Below are 14434 nucleotides of genomic sequence, written 5' to 3' on the forward strand. Positions count from 1 at the left end.
AATAATCTTCAAGGGGTCTGTCAACAGGTACCTTCTTATCATCTCACGCTACACACACCACAAGCATTACTGTACGGCAGTTGAAAACACATTTGATACATTTAAGATTACTTTTGACTACTGTATTTGGTAGGTAAGCACTGCATAAGCATACCCATATGTACACAAGCCTAGTGTGAGTGGGGGTGCATGCAGTGTGTGTGCCTTTGGACACACACAGAATACACTGATCTCTACTCCAAAGACACCAGCTACGGTGGTGGCTGAGTGACCAGACTAAGGGCCCCAGAATGGGGGAGTACTGCTTCAGAGCATCTCGGCATTTTCACACAGTACAGTTAGCTTTGGAAAAAGGATTGATGACATCACCTAAGCTTCCAGCTTCTTCGAAGATTCTCTTCTCCCTTCTCCTAACAATGTCGTGCTTTCATCCAGCCATTGCTTTTGTCCCACCTCTCAAAAAAAAAAATAAAAAATAACAAAATCTGATTTCCTAAGACATTCTGACCAGTTGAAGCCCCGAGAAGGTCTTTATAAAGATTAATAAGAAATTTAAACTCAAATTTCTTTCTAAAGGAAATTCGCGGTCTGAGTAAAGCAATAGCAAAAGCATGGAGGATGGCGTGTGTAGAGAGCAGTTTGGTTTTTATGAGTCGAATGAGTTAATCAGTCAAAACCGTAAATTGTCCCAGTCGAGGAAGCACTGTACTGCAGATGTTCCCTTCCCTATAAAGCTGCAGGGTCACAGCCTGCAGCTTCTCTCTCCTCCCAGATTTGCCACTCCCTCAGGTCTGGCCTTGCTTCTCCTCCCCTCCTCGCTCCTCATCCCTCTAGGCACAGCCTTGTCCCTATGCCTCCACCACACTGCCCCTCAAGTCACCTTGGAATGAATGTCCCTCAAAGCAGCCCGTGGTGGCATTTGCTCATCTCCATCCCTTAATGCCCAGACACTCTCTTTGTGTGTAGTAGATCTTTAAAAACTCTTCAGGCTGAGCTTAGGTTCCCTTTGTTAATGAAATGAGTATAAACCACAATATGCAGAGAAATCGTGCAAGTTGGGGGGAAGCGGTAGAAGGACGGGGAACAGAAAGAGATGCAAATAAAATTTAGAGAAACATGCATTTCAAATCCACCTTCCCTCAGGCACCAATGCTACCATTTAATCAAGTAGTTAGCTGATGGTGCCTTCCCATCATCTCTACACCTGGGCATCCCCATGAAGAATACTTCTAAAATATGAGGCCATCTAAAAAGGCTACCAAAAACCATTCTGTGGATTCCCTGTGAATAACTGAGCCCCCCTTCTTCCATTACACCTCTTTGCCATTAAAGAAAGTAACTAGTGTCTGAATGGCAAGGCAACTCTCTACCTCACTACTCTAGAAACACATGGGGCTAAGCTGGTCCTTTGTGCTGAGTAGCTCGGCCTGGGCTAGGATCCAGCTCTCTCCTTGGCTACAAACCAACTAACAGCTGTCCCTTTCTTTATAATGGCCATCAACAAAGTCAGTTGCAATCCAGTGGTTTAAAATGAAAATTGTATCATTTGCTCATTCTAGAGGTGAGCCGAATAAACAGGGCTAGGAACCATTAACTGTAGAATCACTAAAGCAGAAATTAGAGCCTCTTCCCTCTCCTTGTAAGAAGACCCTGGCTTTACTCTCTGCCTCATTTGGAATCCCAAATTCCAAATGAAGGAACCAACGCACCCCTGTCTTGCTCTTCTCCCCAACTAAAAGGAAGCAAGGAAGAGCAGGAAGCTTGCCTTTTTACACTAGCATGCTCTCCGTCCTCCTAAAAGGACCATTCTCTCTGTCTACAAAACTCCTCTTTATTCTTGAAGACACAGTTTAACTGTCAACGCATCCATGAAGCCCACCTTATTCTCCCAGGCTTCTCTCCTTTATAGATCTTACCTAAATCACATGGTCTCCTTACACGTCTTCCCCATTAAATCACGGGCTACTGAAAAGTACAGAGCAGAGCTAATTCTTTTTTTCATAACACAGTGTTTGACAAATACCGGTTCTTAACAAATGTCTGTTGAATAATTGAGCAGAACAAAAGGGATAAAAATAAAGTTAAAAGAGGAGAGTGTGAAAGAAATGAGAGTAAAAGACATCAGTAAATAGACAAACCCAGAAGAAAGAAAATATAGAAAGAAAGAGATAAATCAGTTATGAGAAAGACCAGGATAAAAACGAATAGAAGATAAAAGGGAAAGAGGCTAAAGATGTACTGTAAGAAGAGTGACTGTAGAGAGGAGATGGGTGAACTTAAATACATAGGTAGCTTTCTAATTTTTCTTTTTTTACTTTTAAGAACAAAGCAGAAATGGTGGAAGTTCCCAAAGTAGAAAATATATGTGGAACTGCCAATGTTGACCATGATGTAGAATTAGGTTCAGGAATGATGCATACCCATGATACCTGGTCCAGCCACTTTGGCATCACCTGGGAGATTGGTAGAAATGCAGAATCTTGGGTACCACCCCAGACCACCTGAATCAGAACATACAGTTTAACAAGATCCGTAGGTGATTTTCATATACAATCACGTTTGAGAAGTGCTGATGTAGACATTTGAAATCCACAGATAACCTCCACACCTCACTGTAGTTAATGGTGGGGTACACAAACCACAGGCACTAAGCCTCAAGCAAAAAAAACTCAATGTCCCTGGGTCTCAGCTTCTTCATCTGTTAAATGAGGTCAGAGCAGATGCTTTCCAAAGTGTTATAGAGCTCTGATATTCTTGATCTCATCTAGCATCATAACTTTAAACTGTTCTTATACCCACGAGAACAAACCACAAAGAGCATCATCCATCCACTAATTAAATATTTCACTTCCTCTCTCCATTCACTGGTAATATTTTTTCAACTATCTATTATAAGCCAGTTACTATGCTAAGTACAGATGATTCCAAGATTTAAAAACATCCCTCCCTGTTATTGAGGAGCTCACAAACTTCTTAAAGAAACAGCACATACAAACAAAATTAGGATAAAGTGTACTAATAATCACAGATGCTGGTGATATACAGACGGCAGAACAATCACTGTTCAGGGCAGTCACAGAGAATTTCAACAAGGAATCGGGCCCCTTGTCTGCCCACCTCGGCTGAAAGCACTAGAAAGTGAAAAGACAAAAACAAGGTGGCTAGGGAGCAACAAGGAACCAACCACAGGTTCTTGAACACACCTCTCTGAGTTCACAGAACCCCAAGAACTCATCCAGCCAATGGATCGGTGTCATGGCCACAGATACACCATTAACATCTCAGAAACCCACCTCCTCTGAGTTATGCCTGCTTCCTCATCCCGAGTACATTCTGTTCTGTCTTCTGCATCCTTCTGAAAGATAATATCAATTCGACCGCTAATCTACTCTCCCTGGAGACTTCTTGTGGTTGCAAAGAAGAGATGCAGTTTAATAAATGTGAACAATTCATTAGACCAGTAACTCTTTTGATCTATATTTATTTATAGGGAGATGATACTAGTATTCGATTGTACGCACAGTGGCAGAGACTGAAAATGTAGTGTACTGAAAGGAAGAAATTTCTAGAATTCTTAAGGAGGGTGTAGAATGGAAGTGAGGCAAAGGAGCTTATTATCTCCTGACCCCAACAAGTTACAGGAGAGGAGCTGTTCCCACAGCCCCAGGCTTCACTGTGAAGGAGAGAAGGCTATCATTCGGAACAATGGTTTGCCAACCTTTAGAATGAATGGTGAGAAAGTACCACCCTGGCTTCTTTCCCCATCCCTGGCTTCTACAGGCTGATTCTTTGCTATGGTTTCTTCACATACAACCTGTCCTTTCTCCTGCCTCCTTCTATAAATATTAACTCATTTTTTGCTTTACCCTGTTAGTTGCGGTGGACACATCACCTTTACATTCTTGAACACGAAAACAGAAAGAAAAAAAAAAACCCTCAAATCCTGCATTCTGAGTTCATCATATTCATGGAGGAGATGGGAAAACGTTTTACAATGTAAGGATGGTGTGGCCAAGGGCTGGGTCAGCTCATCCTCTTCCTCTGTCGAGAACCACTCATCCCACCAACCAATTTCAGTGCTTGTGTCCACCTCCCAGGTGTACACTGCCCCTCCGCACACAAGGCTGGGTGCATGTATATGAAGGTCAAGACAGATGGTCAAGGTTCTAAAGCCAAATTTGTAGAGGTGAAGCGGGAATATAAAATTAAGGAATCTGCTGTTCATCTCTTCACCAGAGGAAGTCGCTCTTCTCACTCAGCCTAAAAATCAGCCTAAAAGAAAGGCACTGGTGTGCAAAGTAAGGACTGGAGAAATTTTTTTCTTCCTTCTCCTTTTCTGTCATTCTGCCTCTTATTCTCTTTGCCTGCACCTAACCCTGCCATAAATTACACACGCACATTGGCAACGCAAGACTCTTCAGACATACAGGCTTCCTAGAGATGGAACCAATGGACAGAAGAGATGGGTTAACTTAAATACATAGGTTCCTTTCTGATTTTTCTTCTTTTACTTTTAAGAACCTTGCTCCTCTCCATGCATGTTAACATCTATCTCTCAGATGCCGTATCATTCTGTGTAGCAAAGATCCATCATGCTTTGCTACACCTGAAACACAGAGATAGATAGAACACAACCATGCTGTTCTGTTTCCCTTAAAATCACCAATCTAACATCCTTAACCATGCTCTCCTGGGTAGCCTTTATTTCCCTTTATTTTTTCTTAATTGTACATCATGAAGCCTTCTCGATTGAAATTAAATTTGCTCTTCCTCCCACCAGGAGCCACATTTCTTTCCCATGTAACCCACACTACCACATACCACACTGTAAGAGGGAAAGGGGATGGCAGAAGGAGAGAAGACAAAATAGAACCCAGTCAGCTCTTTGTGTTATAAAGGGGAAAAGAGAACAATGGCTCTGAGACAGCCCAGAACACCACTGAGTCACAGCCTCTGAAAATCTGCTCAGGAAGACAGGGACACCTGCCTCTTCCCCAGGGTCTCCAAAATGGCTTTGGATGTGGAAAAGGTACAGACCACCTGTGGGGATTCCTCCTAGAATCCCAAGGAGCTCTTTCCAGTTGGAATTCCATTCTTTTCTCTTTGTAGCTTTCCCACCACCTGGTCCTCCTCTTCCTCAGCACCCTCCCCTGTTAACCTCTTGCCCTTTGCCTAGTCTTCCCACCAACTAATGATGGCCTGGAGCCTGGCTGAATCCCATTAGTAATCAAGGCCAATGTGACTGAGGCCCTGTCAACCTCATCACCAACCAACCTGACGAATGACCTACTGGGTATACAGCAGCATTGTCCTAGGCACCAGGAATGCAAAAGAGGGTATGTGCCCTTTGATACCCACCTTGCCTCACTCTTCTGTACATATGAAATCATCACACATGGAGCTGCTTTTCTCACGCATACCTCGGTTCTATTTTGAAGTAAAATTAAGAGTGCATCCTCCCACTTGAAGGAGTAGAAGCAGATGGGGAACCAGCTCAGGTGTCTCTAAAGTGAGCACACAGCAGATAACCTCAGCTATTTGTGGAGAGGGTGAGAACATGGTTCAAAGTGGGATCCCACCCTCTCACTCTGAGGACACCATGGTTACAGATTAGCAGTTAAGCAATGAATGCTCCAGAGAAGGAAACCTGGGAGGGGAGTAGGGAATCTGGAGCCTCTCCATCTTTTCTGGACAATAAAGAACTATCTTCTACTGTGATGGAGAAAGACAAGGACCTTCCGCTACTCCCCCCAGATCCCTTTAGTATTTTGGATTACTTCAAAGTATGGTTATTTAAAAAATGCCGTAAAAAAGAGGATTTGGGAGGAGAATACTTTAAGAAAGACTAATGATGCTAATGGTTCTGCTACATTATTTTGAAGATCTTTATCTCAACCTGATTCCTGCATTTGGGTGCCTTCAGAGTTTGGGGATACATGGTCAGTGGACCAAGGAAAGAATCAGCCAGCTCCCCATCATGGCCCTGCAGCCGTGGCTATTCGAATTTCCTCAGGAGTTGTCTTGGATTGCATGAGTGACTAGCTGAAGAGTCATTAGCTAAGTCTTTTCCATTTCGCCTGCTATTTCTCTTTTCAAGTACATGAAAATACTGCCAAACCACATTTCACATACTGTAAAAATTGATGGGAGGGAAAAAATTGAAGTATTAATTCTATTTTGAGGATACAAGACTAACACATGCAAACGGCACATCTCTTTGTTTAACACAAAGACTCACGTGTCGAATTCTGCACCCCTTCCACATGCACAGCATTTTAGAACTCTGCAAGATAGCCATTTTGCAAGAGTGTGGAAGTAACAGTTTGCTTGGAGGATGTGTGGGTATAAATAGATGTGTAGACAGAAGGAGAAATTTACAGCTCAAAAATAATAGCACATGAAGAAAATACAAATTAAAAGCAGAATATTGATAGAATTCTTTCTTCCCAAGCTTCAGATTGAAGTGCTCCCAACCTGCAGCATCTTCAGCTCCAGGTGTTCTCAGACTAGCCGGATTCCCCACCTAGACCTGTCCCTCTGCAGCAGGCCTCCCACGATCTCTGGGCCCGGTGTCAACCCCTCAGACAGCAAGTGGACTTCAGGGCAGTAACCACAGTGATCTCAATCATTGTTTTTATTTTTTAAAGGGCATAGAGAGACTGCCTAGGAAGGTAGAGACAGGAGATACAGAGAGAGGCATGGAAGAGGCAAGGGAGAAAGCCAGCCTGGGGAAAAAAAAAATGATTTCTAGATCCCCATAAAAATGAGAGCGTTAGTTCTGGGTGAATAAAACGGTATTTAACTTGAAAATCACACAGGTCTCTCAGCCGTGTCTGCATACATGTATACCCCTTATGCCATGCAACGTCTTCTGTTCCTACAGACATCCATCCCCACTGCCTCCAGAAAAAAACCCAAAACCTGTTTGATGAGGATGGAAAATAAATAACATGGGAGATTTCCCCCATTGTAATAAGCCTTTCTCCCCCAACAGCATTTAGTATCGTGTTACCTTTGCTTCCAAAAAAATCCACTTGAGGTACTTGAAGAGAGAGATAAACAAGGAATCCCTTACCCCAAGTGAGAAGAAAATACAATAGAATGTGCCTTACCTTGGTTTGTAGAAGCCAAACCTCTAGCACGGATTAAGGGAGTGAGCATGTTGGGAAAGTCCAGTCTCCTCTTCTCGCTTGCATATCCACATAAGAAAGACGAAGGGTAAATGAAAGGAAGAGATTTAAAATCCAATTTAGCGTGAATTTTGTTTTAATCTTGTGTCTTGAAGAGATGCAAATTCAAAGAAAAAATGATTGAATTCAAAGGTAAGTCAGGGAGGGTATGGAGAGCAGCTCACAATGCAGAATCCAGAGTAATTATTCCCTTTGCATGTGAGGTTAGTGGCTGCACTATTTTTTTAATGGTTCTTCTGGCAATTACGGGTTTGGTGTGGTTTTTTTTTTTTTTTTGAGCTTTAGTGGAGGCTCTGTGTAGAGAAGCTGGGGGCCGGCTGTGTCCCTCCGTGGAGCATGGTCATTCCCAAAGCGTCCCCTTCCTAAGGGGGAAAAAGAGGCAGTCAGGGTTTGATTCGCGTGTCCCCCGGAGGGTAGAAAAATGCATTCCGAAAAAGATATCAATTCGTTTTAAGAAAAAGGGGGAGGAAACCCCGCATTTCCCACAGAGCGCACACGAGAGGAATTGAAAACAGCTGGCACCGGTCTATAAATAATTCAGAAAAGGTCTGGCTATACCATTCCCGGGACAGGCATGGATGAGAGGTGGGAAAGCCAACCTGAATGGAAGCGGAGAGAGGGCGGGAGGGAGGGCGCGAAGGAGGGGAGTGGGAAGGAAGGAGGCAGGGAGGGAGCACGGCTCCACACAGCAACACACGCTCCCACACACGCAGAAGCACAACCCCCACTTAACTCGCCAGCATGTGCGGCCCCCAGCCCCATCTGCATTGCTGCTGACTTGTCTGTCTGGCTCTCCCCATCTCCTCCAGCAGCAGCGCCTCCTCCCACCCCGGGCTCGTGCTCAGTGGGTTCTGATTGTGCACGGGGTGCACACTGGGCATTTCCTGGAAGGGGCACACTGACACGCGCACACACACTCCCCCGCCGCGCACGCGCCCCCGCGCGCACACTCGCCCCCGCGCACACTCACGCCGCCGCGCTGGTGTGCAGCACGCGGGGCTTCACCTGAAACGTGTCGCCCGGACGGATGGTCGCGGCGCGTGGCTCTGGCCCGGGGCCCCGATGTCCACCCTCTGCTCCGTGAAAGGATTAACCTTTCCCAAAAGACCAGAGAGAGCCCTACCCTTTCACCCTAAAATCTTTTTTTTTTTTCTTTTTTAAAGCCACGTCCAAATTAGCAAGGGCCGATTTCTGCTGGATTCAACAGCTTTACCTAATGCCAGGTTGGTTAACGGTACACTGCTTTGACCCCTTCTCGCTCTGACGCCCCAAACCCCCAAATTGAAAGGAGACTCCAAAGCGAACGTTTACGTACCGGCTCTCAGCGCCTCCGCGATTGCAGAGCCTCGGGTGAGGGCTGGCCGGCGGTCGGGGAGTAAGGGCTTTGCTTGCCTGCAAGGCGGGATTAAGAATCCGTCTCGAGGGTTTTGAAGTTCATGACTCTTCTTTGCAAAGCAGAAGAAAATGCATTTGGATGCCAGCACTTCTGGATTGTGGCGATCAAAAATCACCCGAACGGGCACTTTCGCTACAGCAAAGCCCCGAGGTTTCCTAGAGGTGAAGAAACCGGAGGAAATGGTTTTTGAAAGGGAATGGGGCACCTTCCTTTCTCAAAAAAAAAAAAGGGGGGGGGCGGGGTGGTGAGGCAGGAGCCGAGATCCCAGTTGGTGATGATCAGAGCCGGGGGAGGGGATGCGGGCGGGGACAGGCTGTGCAAGTCCACCGCACGGCAGCCGGAGAGGGAGGGAGGGGAGGCGAGGGGGGATAAGAAAAATGGGTATTAATCACCGGGTACGCGGGGAGGGCGCGAGATCACAGGTTAGCTGGTCTGGATTTGGGTCTCACATTCAAAACGTCTCTCAATCTCTCTCTCTCTCTCTCTCACACACACACACGCACACACCCCTACCTACCTACCTCTCACACACTGCTCTGGTGTGAGTAGACACCTACAAAGCCAGGGAAGATTTCTCCTTCCAGGGTGTGTGTGTGCGCGCGCATCTTCGTTCTCCACAGCCCCCCACCCCAACCCACCCCCCAAGCCCCTTCACCCCCTCACTCCTATTGCTAAGACTCTGGCGGAGGAAGCTTCCCACGTCATGTGCTGGGGGAAGTGGGGTAGAAAAGGGGGGAAAGGTTTAACCCGAGGCCGTGGCGCCTCCTGCTGGCCTCAATGGGGAGCAGCAATGGGGAAGAGCTGCTAAGGGGAGGGGTGGGGGACCAGACCGTGCCCTCCGGGGGCTGCCGGAGGTGGGGAGGCTGCGGAGAGCATCTCAAAGGCAGAGCTGAAGTTTAAAATTTAAGACTCTTGCTTGATGTTCCATAAATCAGCCTTTGCTTCGACGTGCATCCCGTGTGCTGGACGCAGTTCTAAAGCCGGCTTCTTGCCTTCAAGGAGCTTAAGATCTATTTTAAGCACATGAGGCTAATGTGTAAAACAATGGGAAACAAAGCAAGGCAAGCGTAATTAAAGGCTACATTGTATAGTGCAGATTATATGTGTGCTTTGCTGACTGCTAGTGAAGGCTTGAGGAGCTTAGAAGTTTTTATTAAAGTAGATCCTGTTATTTAAAGACCTTGAAGAGAGAAGATGGTGACACAGGTGAATAACCCCCAAATGCAACTAGATTTCATGACATTTATTTACAACCTGACTCTCTTGTAAACCGCTAACATCTATTCATTTTTCTCCCTCTTAGCTCTTTTCTATTTTAATAGCCCTTAGCACTTGCCACCTGTAGTATTATTTATTTCTGATATTAATATCATTGTGCTTGCATCGTTGTTATTGCTGATCCATTGTCTCTTCCAGAATATTACAGTGGTGGAGCACTTTCATATGGGTTATGTCCTGCGCTTCTCACCAACATTCCTGAGAAGCAGCCATCTAAACACACAGGTAACAATCCTGTGTGAAGTGGTTTCACCCAGTGGCTGGGTAATTTGGTCTATACAGGATACATCAGATGTGTACTGCAGTCCTACAGACCAGACAGCAGTCACAACACCTCCGAACGAATTCTTTCATGTTTTCTAGTTTTTGTTAATCTTATACTTCAACCAAAGATTTTTAAGACATACATAAACACATAAGCATTCCAGAAAAACACAAATATGGTGTTCACGTACAAATGATTCTATCTCAGTAATGGTATTGCTCTTTTGCTAAGATGGGGTAGGGCTGATGGCCCACCTCTGTGGAGACCAGCAGAACCACCCCAGACTTGCTGGGCCCCTTGTTACGTAACAGCCAACCCAAGCCTCTCTATGTGCAGGTTTCCAGTTGTTAGAACATGAATTCCAGGAGAAGTGCAACATGCAGTGAGCAAGGGCCCAGTGTTTCCCGAAACACTCTTTCCAGAGTCTTCCAGGAATGCCCATTACCTTCAGAATAAAATCCAAGCTCACTCAAGGGTTGACGTTTAATCTATTTATTTTGTTTGTTTGTTTTTTACCTCATAGTTCACATTCCCCTTTCTATCCCCAATTTCCTTCACCCAAATTGGAACATTCTTTTCTGTTTTCTTTTCTTTTCTTCTTGGACCCAGCAATTCGGTTCCAGCCTATTCATTTTTGCAAGTGTAGAGGAAAGGAACTCTCAGAACCCTCTGCCTAATTAAGTCCACCTTCTCCTTTAGTTTCTAGCTGAAGTCCCAGTTCCTTGAGGATATTTTTCATCCAAGCCTGAGCTGATTTCTCTGACAATTTCATGGATTTTTAAATGGGGTAACACACTTCTTCACCATCCCCCTGACTGCCGCCCCCTGCATTTGGAAATGTATAAAGTAATTTGCGTAATCAGTTATCAAATGACTGGGTGATGCTACTGGCATGTATGATCCAGGCAGCAGAGATGCTGCACATACCTGCATTATGAAGAATTGGCCCAAAAGGAAAATAGTACTCTATAAGCTATTTATGTTGAATCATATGAAATTACTGGTGTTCAATCATACGAAATTGCCAGTCATATGAAATAACCATTATTGGCCTACAATAAAAAGGCAATTTCATAAGGTTAAACTTCAAATCATATTCTTATGTATATAAGATATATACATATATCTAGATAGATATTATATAGATAGACCCGCTAGGTTATCTGTATATTCCCAGCACCTGGCTGTTGGTTCTTAACCTCTGAAGTTCCCAGGGTGAAATTTGAAATTGGCCCCCATACATGAAGGGAAAGTAGAGAGCAAACAAAAAAGGAAGACCACTCCAAACTGGTAGGTGACAGTTTTAATAAGCAAGGGAACTTACATACGAGTCTTGTCTTGGGCACTGCCAAGTTTACTAGATCTCCCGCCAGAATCTTAAGCGTTTACATAGAGGCCTTAACAGGGTTCAGTGGCATATACTGATAGTTCAGACTATCAGTCCAGACAGTCTCAAGACTGCATCCTTTGAACTGCTCCTAGTGCAGGAACACTGGGCAGAATGTAAATTCCAAGGACAGGGAAGGGGTTAGGAGTCTCTGATCGTCTGGGTCCAGCTCTTGGGTCAACAGGTGGTTACATCTTCTAGATGACCTCCTCCAAAACTGGCACAAATCCAGACATGCTGTGGAGGCTCAGTAAATATTAAGGTTTTGTTTTAATTTTTTAAAAATTTATTTGTGTTTTTCCAGGATCCATCAGTTAGTTCCAAGTCAAGTAGTTGGTTCAATCTAGTTGTGGAGGGTGCAGCCCACAGTGGCCCATGTGGGGATCTAACCAGCAAACTTGTTGTTAAGAGTACCACGCTCTAACCACCTAAGCTAACCGGCCACCCCTAAGGTTTTTTAATGACTATTAGAAACTACTTTCCCAAGAAGTCTTGCTGATTCTGAAAGAGTTAATTCTCAGGACCATACAGCTTGGGATTGGAAGGTGAAAGCTTTTCTCCATGGTATCCATCACTATTACCCATTCAAAGGGAGAAGACTACTCTCCTAACTTATCAGACTCCCATCACTCACCGGCACTTCTTATAAACAGCCTTCACCTCCAAGGACCACAAATCTTTCAATAAAACTTTTTCAAGAATCAGCCAGATTCACACCTGAAAATAAAGAACAATCAGCCAGATTCATGAAATTTGAAATATTTCTCAATGTTGAAAATATGCATTTCCTAACTCTTAGGCTGCACAAGAAGCAACAATGTAACAAGATAAGATGTTGGGTTATATTTCTCAGCCTTGTTTATTGAGGTAGAAGTTCTTGAGGAGGCCGCTGATAACATTGGTGGAGTTATTCTACTAGTTCACTTGACACAGAAGAGGATCCCCGGAGATGCAGCCTTGTCCGTAGCCCAATCAGCGATTGCAAAGCCCATGCCTTGCCCAGAAAAAAAAAAAAAAAGGCACATTTATCACACATCTTTCAGATTAAACACTGGTACCAAACAACAGAGCCTGAAACTTACAATTTGGGGCCCCTCTTTAAGGAAAAGAGTAGAAAATTTGATGTGAAAGCGAATACTTAAAGTTAAAAAGTAAATCACAACTAAAGAATTCTTTGATACTTATAAATGCCACAAAAATTTTTAAATTAAGTAATAAAAATTTTTATCAGTTACTGCCTAACTCTCCTGTAATACTTGTTCTATTTTTTTTTTACTTCACACTGTTTAAGAATCTCCTCACATTATGATTTACAATATAATTTTGTATGAAAATAATAGAATCCAGTCTGTTCTCTATCATAGTTTGAAATTGGTTTTCATTATTGATCATTTAGAAAAATGTCTTCTTGGTAATAGTGCAATGTTCATTTTTTTTTTTTTAGAATTGTTGTCAAATTAGGGAAAACCCTTCATCAAATTCTTTCATATATAAGTACGTAGTAAGGCTTCAAGGATTTCAGGTTTTCTTGCTTAGTAACTAACCTTAAATATCCCTTGAATTGATAATAATCATTAACCAGTTTGTAATGTATTATGTTTTACATTATCTTCATCAATGTCAGTATTTTGTCTCAAGCCAGCCAGAAATTTAAGTCTTTTCCCAATATATTCGTATGATTCACTCCTCTTCATTAACTGGATTATCAAACAATCTAGCATCTTATTCATATTTCTATTCAAAATTTCTCTTTTCTTAAAGAATTACAATTTGGGTATAATATGAAAATAAGGTTGCAATCTGCTTCTCAATGCCAGATTGATTTCTATTGATGTCAATGTTAATCTTTATCATTTTTGTTTCATATTCCATTAATTATTTTCTGAATTTTATCTTGGTTAATAAATAAATGTAGATAATAAAAGAAGGAACTCTTCAAATACGTCCCATGCAGCAGTCTGTAATGTCTCACTTGTCTTATGAAAATATCCCAAAATGTTTTTCCAAGTTGCAGGAAAAGTGGCACAAACTGTGTCAACTCTTTAAACAAATTTTTATACACCTCTATGTTCAGGTTTCTCTTCCTAGCCTATGAAAAATTTTAGAAACTTAATGCTGATGTACTCATGTTACAAAGTTTGAGCAGCTCTCTAATGGGAAACATGACGTTTTGATTCTTTAAAGAAAATTCTAAGTTGTCATGTACTCGTGGAACAAATCTGAAAGTCCAAAAAGGCATTATAAAACATAAAAGTATTCAACAACTTCAGGTAAGTTGAAGGCAGCTTTTTCTTCAACTAGAATAAGGGGATGACCCACAGAAACACATGTCCTGTGACACTTTTGTGTCACAATGCTGGGTGAGAAGGCACAAGGGGCAGGTGGAGTTTTCCTGGAAGCTTTCCCTTCATGGGGTCAGCTGGCAATAACTCCACTCTACAGGAAACTGATTGCAAGATATATAAATATATCTCACTAAACCCAAATTAAATTATTCCCAACTCAACTTCCTCTTAGCTTCATTTCAAAAATGCTCACTGCCACTCCAATGACATCCAGTGTGAGGGGAAATCAAACAGAGAAAGCTAGAGTGGAAACAGACACCAATCTTAAATGATGGCAATTAAAATGTGCTACTTTTGCAGATTTAACTAAAATGTTTGAACATATTATTATGGCCTCTCCCTCAGCCTTAAGAAGGGCCCCAAGTGAAGGGTTATGAATCTAACGTTGCATTGGCTTCAAAGTCAATCTGCCTCTGCTCATTACCTAATGTAAAACAGGTTTCCTGGTTTTTAGAGAAAATATTTGAATGTTTATATCTTTGAAAAAATAATTCATTAAAGGCTCAGTTGACAGCATGCATATTAATGCCTTCTGCTAAATCCAATCCATCTTCTTTTCCTTGCAATTCCTGG

General features: G+C 43.1%; 1 protein-coding gene across 1 annotated transcript in view; it reads right to left on the reverse strand.

The window, feature by feature from the left end:
* The window catches only part of GRIN2B (glutamate ionotropic receptor NMDA type subunit 2B), a 403139-nt gene extending 393928 nt beyond the window's left edge, over positions 1-9211 (reverse strand). The window contains exons 1-3 of the mRNA XM_081058567.1: positions 9108-9211; positions 8506-8741; positions 7113-7552 (exon numbers count right to left, since the gene is read on the reverse strand). The gene's annotated coding sequence lies outside the window, so the exon portion shown is untranslated. The remainder of the gene's footprint in view (positions 1-7112; positions 7553-8505; positions 8742-9107) is intronic.
* Positions 9212-14434: the final 5223 nt, after the last annotated feature.

This window comes from Rhinolophus hipposideros (assembly GCF_964194185.1).
Source record: "Rhinolophus hipposideros genome assembly, chromosome: 9".
Lineage (NCBI taxonomy): Eukaryota > Metazoa > Chordata > Mammalia > Chiroptera > Rhinolophidae > Rhinolophus > Rhinolophus hipposideros.